Source organism: Homalodisca vitripennis, chromosome 2 (assembly GCF_021130785.1).
Source record: "Homalodisca vitripennis isolate AUS2020 chromosome 2, UT_GWSS_2.1, whole genome shotgun sequence".
NCBI classification, from domain to species: domain Eukaryota; kingdom Metazoa; phylum Arthropoda; class Insecta; order Hemiptera; family Cicadellidae; genus Homalodisca; species Homalodisca vitripennis.
In genome coordinates, this window is record NC_060208.1 from 41,066,283 (window position 1) to 41,081,743 (window position 15,461).

General features: G+C 32.7%; 1 protein-coding gene across 1 annotated transcript in view; it reads right to left on the minus strand.

The window, feature by feature from the left end:
* The window catches only part of LOC124355603, a 100,955-nt gene extending 87,685 nt beyond the window's left edge, over positions 1–13,270 (minus strand). Inside the window, 1 exon segment of the mRNA XM_046806766.1 lies at positions 13,212–13,270. The gene's annotated coding sequence lies outside the window, so the exon portion shown is untranslated.
* Positions 13,271–15,461: the final 2,191 nt, after the last annotated feature.

Consider the following 15,461-nt stretch of genomic DNA (forward strand, 5'->3'; position numbering starts at 1 on the left):
ATTTCTCAAACTTCTAATGGCTTTGAATCAGATTTTAAATTTGGTGTTTTTGAAGCAGCTGGAAATTTATCTCATTTTGGATTAGGATTTTTTGAAAATGTTACTATTCCGATCTATAAAGGAGGATTTTATCTAAGTTTTATAAGAGCAGAAGACGATGATGTGATTCTGAAGACTGCAACTGGAAATGTTATGCCTGTTGATGGAAAAATAACAATTACAGATTTTTTTATTAGAGTTCCAATGATTGATTATAAAACCACGAGTAAAATTAGGTTGATTCAAGAATCAAGAATCAAGAACTTTATTTTCCATTAAGTAAACAAGTCACAATAGGCATCGTCAAGAAGTTATAAACAAAATTAAGGTGTCAAATCCAACATATCACAGTTCATATACTCTTCTGCAGTATAAAATGCTTTCTTCTTAAGCCACTTAGCAATAGTACAACTAAATTTATTACAAGGAAGTGACCTGATGGACATCGGCAGTTTATTGTATAACAAGATTTGTTGATACTTAAAACTATCTAAACACTTATTAAGCCTAACATTAGGTTTAACAAGATCTTTCTTTTGTCTAGTATTGTAATCATGTATTGAATTTGCTTGATTAAAATTACTAATGTTTTTCTTAACATAAATCAGGTTACAGCTAATGTAGATACATGCAAGAGTCATAATATTAAGTTGTTGAAAAGTGTTTCTACATGAAGCCGACATGGCTAGTCCGTTTATTATTCTAAGAGCCTTCTTCTGCCAAATAAAGGCTCTTTTTGCTGAACTAGAACCACCCCAAAGACGTATACCATAGCTCAGATGTGCATGAAAAAGGCCAAAGTATATCATGACAAGAACATCCAGATTCACGCAATCCTTCAACTTTCTTAAAAGATAAGTAACTCTGGACAGTTTTTTACAGAGATGATTAACATGTTCGTCCCAACAGAGTTTGCTGTCTAAATAAATACCAAGCAATTTCACAGGTTTGAACAAGTCATAGTCTACATCCGATAAATGGTTCTTTAAAGTAAATATTATTTGTTCAGTCTTAGTATTATTTATTAACAGATCATTAGCAAGAAACCATTGTTTTGCTTGTTTTAATGAATGTTTAAGTTGAATTTTCACATCTAAAATATCCAAACCAGAGTTAGTAATGGTTGTATCATCTGCATATAGAACAGAAAAAGATGAAACATTATAACTAAAATCATTAACAAAAATTAAAAAAAGAAAGGGTCCCAGTACTGAACCTTGTGGTACCCCTGCTGAAACATTTAAAAATTGAGAATCTTTGTCTTGTATACAAACCATTTGTTTTCTATCTGTAAGGTAACTACTCAACAATTGCAGCTCTTTGTCCAAAATTCCATAATATTTTAGCTTTTTTGACAATAAGCCATGTGAAACGGTATCAAACGCCTTACTTAAATCAATCATACTTGCTCCTACTACCAGTTTATTTTCAAAACCATTGAGAACAAAGTTTACTATTGCTTCTACTGCATCACTAGTTGAATGGTTAGGTCTAAACCCAAATTGATAGGTGTATAGCAAATTATTATTTACAAAATATTCATAGAGTTGAGCTACAAGACATGACTCAATAATTTTACTTATAATGGGTACAATATTGTAATGGGACAATAATTGTCTGGATTTTTTACATCTCCTTTCTTATGAATAGGTGTAATTTTAGATACTTTAAGACAATTTGGGTAAACTCCTTGAGATAAAATTAAATTAATTACATAGGTAAGTGGTACTACAATTACATCAATAATATTTTTTTAAACATAATTTGAAAGGCCATACATATCCTCACAACGGGAATTACTCATTTTATTTACAACAGATTTAACAAAAGTTTCATCAATCAGTTTCCATTGAAAACTGCTAGTTGGTTGTGGCTGAGGGGAGTTTGCTAAAAAATCAGAGCAGAGGTTATTATTTGTATTTACTGCCACATTCACAAAAAAATCATTTAAAATATCAGGGCTAATAGGTATTGGTGGCTGTGACATCGGATTCAGATTACATTCAGTTTTTGCAACTTTCCATGCAGCTTTACAACGATTTTTTGAGTTTGAAATCATCTTGCTATTGGCTGCAATTTTGGCCTTTGTAATATCTTGTCTGTAATTTTTTTGAAAATTCTTAAAACATGCCTTATCTACTAAACTTGAAGTATCCTTCCATTTGTCATACAAAGTTAAAAGTTGATTTCTCATCATACTTAATTCAGGAGTAAACCAGTTCCCCTTGTTAATTCTCTTAGGTTTACATTTTACAGATATATTTGGACAATACATATTAAAATAAACACTTAAAATATTTACAAATGACTTAACAATAACATTTACATTACAATTATTACACACACTGCCCCAGTCAAGATTACTTAGACATTCTTTTAGATTATGTAGTTTTTCAGGGGATATTAATCGTTTGGTACAATTTTCCGTTGTTTTCTTAAAACATTGACTATTTTTTAGTGTTTTTGGCAAAATGAAAAATTTTACCCATAAGCCAGCATGGTCTGATATTAGGTCTTGTTCAAGTAAGGAGGAGTCAAAACTACTACCATCCAAACTTGTGAATACATTGTCCAAACAGGCCAAATCTCTAGTTGCTTTAAAATTAGTTGGAAATAAATTAAAGGATCTAAAAACATCTAAAAAACATTGAACATCTAACCTATGAGTTTCTAAAATATTACATTAAAATCACCTGTTATAGCAAAATATTTGCAAGATTTAGGTACTATATATGACATTAAAACATCTAACTCATTTAAAAGAACCCTAAAATCTGAATTTGGAGTTCTATAAACTGACACAATGATAAGATCATAGTGTACCAGTTTAATTGCTGAGACTTCACAGATAAAATCAATGCAATACTGGGATAAATCTATTACATCATACTTCAAGTCATTTTTAACATAAATTGATGACCCACCATGAGTAAGAGGTGGTGTTCTACAGTAACTGGTTGCATATACAAAGTTTTCTGGGACATACAGAGAAATTTCTTGTTTTGTCAGCCAATGCTCATTCAAACAAAGCACATCAGAAGGCTTATTCCTTAAGATAATATCTAACAAACCAAGTTTTTTGCGCAAAGATCTAATATTTAGTGTAGACACACAGATATTAGAACGTGTTGATGCCTGACTGCTTAGAGTTGAACAATGATTAACATAATTTAAACTTTGGCTAAAAAACTATTATTACTATTTACAATATCTACAATATCTACATTACTGGCTTCGTTAAAAGTTAAGTTATTTACAGAACTAGGTGAGGTGGATGGTAGTGGGGGAAATTCATCCATCGAAAGCTGGGAAGGAAGGCACTGATGGATCAATATGTCAGCTCGTGGGTCTGTACCGGATGCCAATAAAATCTGACGCTCACAATCCTGGAGAGAGTTTTCCAACAGCATTTGGGTGCTGCCTCCATTCTCGCTCCTCAGTAATGTAGGCCTACCTTCTGGGGCTGGTGAGCTGACTGGGGCTGGTACAATATCATCAGGCGATTCACACAAACAAGGTGATCTGCTTGAGCTCCATTTACTCACCTCTCTGCATATCTTCTCAGCAAGCCATCTCTTACCCCGTTGATTAAGGTGCATGCCATGGCGGGTATGTAGGTGTCTTTCAGCCTGACTTGCTTCAATCAGTGACACATTTGAGTATTCCTTACTCAGGTCTGCTAGCGCCACATTTGTACTTTGAACCTCTTTATTAACACATGACCAGCTAGCAAGGTCGTATCTATTAGGTAAATTAACAAGCAGAACTTTGTTATTGCGTACATAACTAAGAGTCTCTTTGATACCATGTAACACGTTTTGGGCTTCATTTGCAGCCACGTCATTTGAACCACACAGCACAACTAGATTGATGAAATTACAAAAAGTCAAAACATTATGTTTAATTTTCTAGATTGGCAATGTATTGAACAAAAAGGTATTTCCGGAACAACTTATTCGTTCGATATCACAAATATTTATAGAAATATCTTCAATCCCAAGTTCGTTATCATTGGTTTTCAAACAGATAGACAGAATAATCAAGAAAAAAATCCTTCAAAGTTTGATAGTTTGAATGTAAAAAATATCAGAGTAAAATTGAACGGTTCTTATTATCCAGATGAATTACAAAATTTAAACATTTCCGGAGGTCTTTTCAGAATCATGTATCAGATGTATCAAGATTTTAAGAAAGTTTACTGTAATAATAAGGAAATGTATTACAATCCTAAAGAATTTTTAGCGAATAGACCTATTTATGTCATTGATACAACAAAGAGTTTGACAAATATTTCTGGTTCAAAGAACGATATAATTATCAATATGGATTTTCAAAAAGCTGTTACAAACGCGATTTGTTATGTGGTTGTGGTTTCTGAGAAATTTTTAGCCTATGATGTGATTAAGAACGATATTAGAGAAATTCAGTAGTTAATGATGTTCATATTGTTCTCTTTCATTCCTTCTAAAACTTTAAAAATATACTCTTTTGCTGATGAAAAATCTCGATTTCTTCCGTAATAATCTTTGTAATCATAGACAAAATATCCTAAATAGTTAAATAATAAAATAAAATCATTTCTTTTTATCTCGGTAGTTGAAATATAAACATAAACATTTGCGCTGAAAAATTTATATCTCGGCAGAGTTAGTTCCATAATCTCCATTTAAACAAAAGATCTTTCTGTTTAAATGGAAGAGTATAATGCCAACTGTTACAAGTGTTCTAATAGAGGAGAAATTATCGATAAAAGATATTTAGTTTGTAGAGGTTGTAATTTAATTTTGTACGAAAGACCTAAACCTAAGAAATTTCGAAATAAATTAACACATTTGAATAACCTGCTTAGAAAATTACAATATGGAGACAAGAAGCAAACACATTTTGTTACAGAATTTAGAAAACAGAATAAAAATTTTTACTTATCTCTTAGAACCATTGACAAAATTATTTTCCTTTTCAAAGAATACATTAGGTTTGTTGGTTTAAATACACACGTTTATTATGAAAAGATATTACCTGTATTTTTTCATTATCTGGATGTTGAATTTGTCTACGATTTTAAGCCAGAAATCCTCGATGATTTTATAGTACACTTGGAAAAGATAAATAATGAACCTCGTCAAAAGAATGTGGTTTTACTCACATTCTCCCCGACTTCTCGAGTGATTGTTAGCAAATTTCATCTTCATCGTCTTTAAATTTTTTCTATCTAAATGGAGTTCTTGAAAGAGTTGAACTCGGTTGGTGAATTCAAGTTTAAAGAATATAAGAAGTTGAATGAATTAGAAGAAAATAAGAAATACAAAATTTTGAATTTGGAGAAAATAAAAGATAAATTCGGGTTTACAATAATTGCCGAGTTGGAAGATTATAAAGTACACTTACCGAACAGACTTTTGACTGTTTTGGATGAAAAAAAGATTAAAGAATTGAATAAACATGATAAATTACACTTGGTTGTTACTGGAAAGAAGACTATTAAAGATAAAGACTGTGTTACCGTCAATTTTGTAGAATAGAAGATTATCATTCGTTCCCCAATTCATAGTACTCTTTTGATAACCATAGTTTGTGTCTCTCTTCTTCAGAATCACATGGAATATTATCTATAGTAATACCTTTTGTTTCACGCAAAATATAGTGATATTTTATAAGAAAAATCTGATAGTGCTCTTTAATGAATTTTGTTGATAAATCTTGATTCTCACAAAAAATCCTAAGGAATTCAACAATTAAGTCTTGATTGTATTCGAAAAACGTACAATATTTAAAAAATTCCATAAAATATCGATGAAAACTCTCTGTTTGTTTCTTTTTTAATTTCTTTTCAATACCTTTCGTAATTAAGTTAAATAAACAATCCAATATATTTCGTGCTTTATGAAGAAAAAACCACCCTCCATCATTCGTTCTTTCTGCAAAAGAATTTACAAGTTCAATGAATTCTGTATCATTTAAGGACGGTATCAACTGTTCTATAAAATGTTTTGGTAATTCGTTGAATTCATCTTTGTTGCACTGTTTAAATGCTAGAAACTGAAGAGAGCTTGGTGAGTTCATGTTTGCTATTTAGTAGAAAAGTTTTTTTATTAAAGTATGTTTTTAGTAAAAATCTTTTAAATTGATTAAATTTTATTAAGATTTCGAAGATTTTTCGTTTATTCATGTGCCGAGGGCACAACAGTTAGTTAGCAGGTGGTCAGATAGGCATAGTTGTATTGCATGATAGAGGGCGCTACTGACGCCGGTTATCAAAGGTCGGGGGAGTCGCTCAAAAGACGAGCGCAGTTGTTCCGGTGGCTCCGTGGCTGTATGGGTGAGATCCTTCCAATAATTCTTAGGACTTAATTTGGTTACTTTTAGGGGAATTATACTATGGTGGCTTTTTCAGAAGATGTTATTACCATTTATAAATGTGGTGCACCTTAGTGCTGTATGAATAGCATCACGTTAGTTTTAGAACCGGGGCGATTAGATTGAATTAAATTATATTTTCTAAACTAAAACATCTATCAAAGCTGGCTGTCTCTGCACCTTGAGGGGTGTCCACCTCGACCTCGGGCTCCTAAAGCTTAAATTAGTTGGTGAATTGCAAATTGGCGGGGTCAAATTATTTATTACCCGAGACAAGAATCAATTTTTCGTTCACGCACGTGCTTAGAAACGTTGCAGATGGTAGCAGAGCGATAACCTCAAGGTGTTGATCAGTCTGTGATAGATTTTTGTTTTAAAATTAAATAAGGTAAATTAATATTATTTTGCATTATCATTTAATTCATTGTAATGTTCTAAATTCACTAGTATAGGATGGCAAGCCTCGTGGGTTCATGCAGGAGGAAACGGGTTCAATCGGCAGACCTGATCGGGCATGAAATTAGTGATTAGCCTGTTAGTTATCATGAATTAGAAAGTAATTTGGTCTGTCCGTTTGTACGTCTTTCCGGTATCCTTAGCGTTTAACAAAAGATTGAATTGGCCGATTTGGGTATTTATAGTGTAAAGTTCATTAAATTAAGGTTGTTCATTAATAACTAAAACAAAGAAATGGGATCATAGCATGTTGCATAGTATTCGAATTGTACTTGGATTATTAAATCGAATAAGTTGGAAAATTTATTAATTTATAAGTCTAAATTGGAGCATGTTAGTTTTATGTTAGATGGAAAATATTTAATATTATTAAACGGGAGACAGAAATTGTTTAGGAAGAGAAAACATTATCATGAAGGAAAATTAGCATGTCATACTCGATTTCAACATAAATAATTGTTATTTAAAATTTCTGTTAAATAAGATATTATTAAGATATTAATTAGAAGGATTATATACAGGAATTTTTTTATTTTGAATATTAGTTAAGGGGTACAATAGTACAATATTCTCGCTTAAATCTTAAATAATAACTTATTAACCCCTAGGGTAAAGTTAATTATAAAAGTAACATTATTACTTGATTTCAGTAATTAATTAGATACTCTTAAATTAAAGACTTATTGGTTGGAAATGTAGTGTTATTAGAGGGTGTTGGTTAAAAAGTCAATTCATTAAAATTCTAACTTACATTATGGCTCATACCATACAGAAATTGTTTTAATACATTGTATATATTGTATTAAATTTTAGAATATATATCTTAGAATTATATTGGTGAGTAATAACATGAATTTTCCTCTTCTAAATTAAATTTCATGTGTTACAAATAGGTAAATGGAACTACTGCAGTGTTTAATACACAGGGTGTAATTAAGGTTCACATATAAATACGTGTGTAAGGAATAAATAAATAACGAAACTATCAACCGAGGAAAGGGCTGTGACCTCAAACCTTATCACTAGAGCTCAGCTGATTGACTGATAACACAGTCCCTTGGTTAGTGATAGTAAACTAGGGTATTCATTCACAAAATACAACATATTATATTAGATGCTTAGCATACACGTGTTAACAATTGTTGTAAGAAATTCATAAATAGTAAAATCACCAATTTTAATTTAATAGTAATTAATAGTAACTTGATCAATAACTTGAACTTAATTATTACTTAATCTTAAGTTCTGAAACAGCATTAATAAATACCATTAAGAAAGTTTTTATAGTTGTGTAATTTTTATTGCGTTTGATTGAAGTGAGTATCATATGACCCGGATAAGAGGTTTCGCTTAAATAAATAAATGTCCTCTATAAAACAATTTTTGAACAAACAATTCTAGGTGTTCATAAATCTTTACTGTACATACTGGGTTTTATTGTAATAGTTGGCACCAGTTATAAACTACGTATAATTAAATCTTACACTAATTTTCAAACTTTACCTTGAATACCATACTATATTATATAAAAGAATAATGAATGTGTTTTTACTTGGCGACTCTCACTTAAAACGGCTTATGAATTTCCCACATTCCTTAGAAATTAATATCTGTCCTATTATTACCATGGGAGGTTTCACAGTTTCTAATCTTAAAAAAAACATTAAGATAAATCAAACAATAATTCCGAATAATCAAGTTATTTTAGTTTCAATAGGCACAAACGATATTCTGCAAAACAAAGCTATGCAACAGTTAAGAGATCAATACCGATCTCTTATCAGACTAATAAGAATTAAATATAGTCCGTCTAAAATCCTCTTAATGAAAGTGCCTTTATCCCCTAGAATTAAATCTGGTAGTTTGCACCTGAACGCAATTAACAGTTTCAACTCATACTTGTCCACATTCAAAAGTCATGAAATACGATTAGTCGACATTAATCCTGTGGTAACTCAGGGCTATACTAGGGGGACAGGCAACCTAAAATATTTTGAATTGCAATATTTTAATGGGAAACCAGATTTAGTACATTTGAATGGGCAGGGATACGCGGTTCTTTTTCAAATAATTAGGGAGGCCTTAGAGAGTTAAACAAAATGTCACATACAACTTTGCCCGGTAGAATCTTCCTGTATTGAGCTTAGAGGTAGGCCATCCGCAACTATCATATTATTGTTATTGCTATTTGATCTATAGTATTACTTGTTTTGGGAATCTGTGTGCTTTGGTATTAATATGTCGTCTGACGAAGATATCCAAATTTCGGATGAAAGTCTGAATTGGATTTACAAACTTGATAGGGATCAACTCAAGATACAGTGTGACAAATTCAAATTAGCTAGTGGGACGGTCCGGCAGATGAGGGCTGCGCTATCGGATTTTGTAAAATCGCAAAAGAAAATTGATTCGGAGTGGGTTCCGTCTAGTAGCCGAATCAATGACGGTATGAGATACCCGAAGCATTTAAGGATGTTAAGGAGCATCAAAGGGACGACTTAAACATTAATGGCATAATTCGGCAGGTTCAAAGTCGTACGCCACCACCTAATTATTTTCTTCGTGACGGAATTTTAATGTATCGAGCACCTAATCATACACGACCTCGTATTGTAATTCCGGAAAAATTGATTCCAATGCTATTTAAAGTATATCACTGCTCGCCAACGTCTGCTCATTTGGGGATTTCAAAAACATGGTCTAGAGTATCCAAGTATTTTCATGGGGATCAGCTGCGTCAGCGTATAATGGGTATGGTGAAATCTTGCGTGGAATGTCAGCGTTGTAAACAGGCTCAAAACACGCGTGTGGGTCATCTTGCGTCCGAAGTCTACTCTGTACCTTTTGAACGTATATTTATCGATTTCATAGGACCACTCCCACGTTCAAAGAGAGGGAACAAATGGCTTTTAACGGTGGTGGATGGCTTTTCCAAATATTGTATAATGCTTCCCGCAAGAAACTGTACTGCTAAAACAGCCGTCAGCTTAATGGAAAAGGGAGTTTTCACGTACTTTGGATTCCCAAAATCGATTGTTTCCGATCATGGTAGTTGTTTTAGGTCAGAAATGTTCCAGGGCATGTGCCGATCACTCGGGATACAGCACGTACGAACAACGGTTTATTATCCGCAGCCATCACATGCCGAGAGAGTTAACAAAAATATTAAGGTAGCTCTCCGGGATTTTCATCAAAAGGACCATTCAGAATGGGACCGTAATTTACATTTATTTCAAATCGCGTTTAACTCTGCTGAACATGCTAGCACTGGATTTTCACCTGCCAAACTGTTTTTGGGATACAGCATTAGAAATCACTTGGAGAATATTTGGAATTTAGATGATTTGCTGCAGTTAGATGATAATCAAACTAATATCGAGGCGCGTTGGGCCCAGGCTTTTGAAAACCTTAAAATTGCTCATCAAAAGATAGCCTCAAGGTACAATATCAACAGGAAACCTGCTGCCTTCAAGGTTGGTGACACGGTAATGTACCGGTTAATCAATATTAGTCAGGCAGCGAAGAACATATCGGCTAAACTAAACCCGTTATGGTCCCGGCCCCTTATTATTACACGTTTCACGTCTCCGGTGACAGTTTCCCTGAGCGACCCTAAAAGTAAGAAATTCGTGAGAAATGCCCATATCTCGCAATTAAAGCCATTTTCAGGTAAAATGTAAATAAATCGGAAAGTTAAGACTATAAATAACCAGTTAGCTTGAGAGGCGGGGATGGTCCCTCAAGGTGCCAAAGAGAGACTTTGTGATACTATATATTAAGAATACACTTACATTTGAAAATATACATCTACTACAGATCGTCCTCAATGCGGGAGGCTTTTTCGACGCAGTTGTCAATAAGATCTGGGTTTGCGAAGCCTTGATCACTTCTGCGTTTTGAGGCTGACTGCGTTGAGAGATGGTTGGAAACACACACACACATATACGAGGGAGGGTTATCCAAATCTGGCTATCCTTTTTTTATGTGAAGAAAAGAGCATATGCTACCAAATAATTTTTGTTTTATTATTTACATTTCAAACAGATGGTTGGACGAGGAGATCCCTAGCGCACCCTCATAACACTGACATTCATTACACAAACAAATATTCACATTAATATTAGTTCAGAATCGAATTTTACTACGGAAGTGATAGGAAAGTAGAATGTTGTGATATGGAATCTGTCTTGTATTATTTCATATAGAAATATAAATAAAATGAGAGTTGTATACAAATATGATAGATCAATAATGAAAGAGTGTTAGGTGGGTGAGTTGTCATAGAGCATCGCCGATAAGTCGGACATGTGTCGTTCAAACCGAGTCAGATTTTTCACAAACTCTACGTAAGGAGTTTGCAAAATGGAGCGGAGATGGGAAAACCTTTTCTACAGTACTTGGGAAATTGTAACGTGAATGTTAACATTCACTTCGTTAGTGTAAGTAGGTTAATTTTAATTAGTTGTTTTTGGTGTAGGGTCTTTTAATTTCTTCTCATTTCTAAGCAGGCACGTCTTTAGGGAATGGAGTACGTTTCCTCACCATCAATATTTTGTGACTGGGAATTGTTTTTTACGATGACCGCTTGGGGGAGAGGAGGGCGCTCCCTTTCCCTCCTACGAGTATAGGTTAGTGGCACCCACTGATCGTGTGACCAGTCAGAGTCTCATTTGGAACAGTAAAAAAAAAGAAAATACGAAACAACATAATTACTCACAAACTGCCAACCTTTAAAATCCTACCTTTTCCTATTTGAGATAGAGTGACATCTTCCAGGTGATAAGTTAGAACCAGAGTAAATATATAAATACAGTCAACATTGATCTAACTATTAAGATATTTATTGACTTGAATATAAGGAATAGGATAATAATCATCTCGAGGAGTAGGAGGAGTTGAAATGAGCTCAATAAGTAGCCGTCACATCATGAGGGTTAGGAGGATATGCAGAATAAAAAAAAAAAAAAAAAACTACACCTATTTTTTTTAATGTTGAAGGCTTAAAGGTTACCTTCCTCCTTATCTCATCCTTTTCGATGTTTTCATTTACATAACACAAACTCACACGAGGTTCCAAAGGGACAAACCAATGACTGATTGTCTATACGGTGGTAGGGTGCAAAGGGGGGAAACAGATTTTGCATAAAGGCAGGGATGCATGTATGCCTTGTTCCAAGGTTATCGAGAAACTCACAATAATTAATTGTGAGTAGATTAGGTTTGGTGTCGGTGGTGAGGAAATGGGGGAACTAGAAATTCTATAGCAATCCATTTACCCCAGTAAGGTAGGTTAGGAAGACGTGCCTCAATGTGTGACGTACAATGTTGGTGTTGGGAGACATTATATACATAAAAAAAAACTTTGGGGAAGGGGGAGAGGATGTGCCGAGGGCACAACGGTTAGTTAGCAGGTGGTCAGATAGGCGTAGTTGTCTTGCATGATAGAGGGCGCTACTGACGCCGGTTATCAAAGGTCGGGGGAGTCGCTCAAAAGACGAGCGCAGTTGTTCCGGTGGCTCCGTGGCTGTATGGGTGAGATCCTTCCAATAATTCTTAGGACTTAATTTGGTTACTTTTAGGGGAATTATACTATGGTGCCTTTTTCAGAAGATGTTATTACCATTTATAAATGTGGTGCACCTTAGTGCTGTATGAATAGCATCACGTTAGTTTTAGAACCGGGGCGATTAGATTGAATTAAATTATATTTTCTAAACTAAAACATCTATCAAAGCTGGCTGTCTCTGCACCTTGAGGGGTGTCCACCTCGACCTCGGGCTCCTAAAGCTTAAATTAGTTGGTGAATTGCAAATTGGCGGGGTCAAATTATTTATTACCCGAGACAAGAATCAATTTTTCGTTCACGCACGTGCTTAGAAACGTTGCATTCATAGCAGATTTGACAACATTTCCAATATATTTTACATTGATTCTAAGGAGATTTTACATTAAAACAGCTTAAGAAAGTAGAAGCAAACAGCTATAGCTTCGGTTATTTTTCATTCGTGAGTTACAGATTCGTTTATTGTCCTTTAAACAGTATTTTCCATTGATTTACTGTTGGCTCCGAAAGTGGTCTAGAATCAGCATATTCATATCTACTTATATATATATATATATATATATATATATATATATATATATATATATATATATATATATATATATATATATATTATATATAATATAAATAATATATATATATATATATATATATATATATATATAATATAAATAATATATATATATATATTATTTTTTATGATAATTACATGATAAATTGATTGCCAATAATTACATTTTTGTATTGTTACGTACCGTCTCCATAGTTAAAAACTAATGCCCCCAGTACTACCTACCTTCCAAAGAGCGGACCACAGCAATCCAAAACACCTCACTTGAAAATATTCCGTACTCTCAAAGATTTGGTTATATACTCGGATTTTAATTGTCTACTCTTATTTGTATGTTACTTTAAAAATGCTGATAAGGTAAATGACTGTAATATGTACACATTTGTTTAGGGAATCTCAGGTTTACAATGATGTAGTAGATTCATACTGCTAGTTACTTTAGTAGTTGTTTAATTGTTTACTGTTGTCATTTCCAAAATTAAGCAAAAAAGAATTACATAATTGATGTATTGCATCAGTACATTTTTAATAGTGTTTAATTAATTAGTTTCTCATATACAAAAACCAATCAATATTTATTTTTGGATTTGTTTTGAATTTGTGTAATTTAGAAGGTATTTTCTTGCAAAAAGCAGTAAGTCATAATGTCAGTATTGATTGACTATAGATTAGAGAAAGGGGCTCAAAGTAATGAATAATAAAATGGAAAGATTTCATCAATCCTAGAGTAAAAAGACTTGATGGGCCTCTCTTCTTACCCGAGTTATTTTAGAATAATTATTATTGCTCCCTAAATTATTAGTAAATAAAGGTTTAGTATATAAAGAATAACCATAACAATCTTAAATTTGCAAAAATTCATATCGAATTGCTGTACAGTAGAGTCCCGTTAATCTGACCTAATTGGGACCGAGCCCTATTCGGATTATGTGATTGTTCGGATTAGCCAGAATTACAGAAAAATACGGTTTTAAACTTGAGATGGGTCTATTTTGTTATAGAATTATCAACATTGTTTATTAAAACATGTTTTCTGACTGTTGCATTGTATTTCTTGACAAATAAAAGTGTTTGCGAATACTAAGCACATTTACCGTATTTAGTGTGAGAGTTCTATTGTTAAGCAATGTGAGCGTACTGGATATTGTACGGGCCCACGCTACGCGTCATCCAATAGACTCTCTTTAATGCGACAGAAGACAATAACTGAATTTATGTCTTTTAACAATTAATATTGTACTCAATAATAATATCAGTACTGTACGTCCAATTTTTGTTTGATTTCACTTCTTAATACAGTAATTTAACTCATACTTAACCTATAAGTTTCAATTTGATACTTTATTTAACTTCATTATTTATGTACTGTACCGTACACAATTTGTCTTAATAAAATACTGTACAGTATGTCTATTTAATTAAAGTTTTCTTTGTTTATGTACGAAATGATGCACCCATTTTCATTTTTTATGTAATTAGTTCCTATAACTGTTCATTATCGTTATAAATAATTCCTCCTGGACCTGTTCGGATTAACCGACGTTCGGATTACACGTGTTCGGATTAGCGGGACTCCACTGTACTAACTTTAATAGTATTCTTTATATTCTTTAAATAAAAAACAGTAAACACATAAGTCATATACTGAAGAGAATTGAAGTCTAAGAAACCAGGTTTGAAATTTTAAATAGTCATTTAATTGCTGTGTTCTAGTTAAAATTAATAAATAATAACACAATCATGACAGCAAAAAGAACAACAGGCAAATGTATAATGTAGGCACAATAATTAAGTAAACTTTGGTTAAGAAGATTTACAAACAAACTCTTTCATACAATGAAATTATATTGAAACAAATTTGTTTACATTGACAAAAATCTAAACCATTATGCCCATTCAGTAAAGTAGTTGCATCAAATGAATTTAAGAAGTAAAAGTTCGGAGTAGGGAGGGAGGTAATGCATCTTTTCTTTCCCCATTGGCCTTATTATATAACGGTTATTTTACAACTTTCAAAGAAGAATTTCATTTATACAATCTTTTAACAGACAATTTCTATTGCAGAATACAAATTCCATTGGTTTTGTAATTATTCTAACAAAGCTAGTTAATATGTTTTATATCAGACAATTACTATAAATTTAATGCGTATTAAATGTAAGTGCTAAATTTTATTGGTGTTAGAGGTTGGCAATAGAGTATTTTATTTAGGGTGCCAGAGTACCTTGTGCGCACCCTGGTTATTTAAGATATAAACGATTATTTAAATTGAGAAATAATATCTTGATCTCTGTTTTTTTTTATTATTCCTAAAGAAATTGTGGCAAACATGTTATATAAATAAATATCACTAAAGTTAAATATTTGTTTGAAAATTCGAAATGTTAGGAATTTAGTAAATACCAACATTCAATAAATTGGAGATACAAAACTCAGTTGGATAGGGATAATTAATTAACCAAATTAATTAATTGT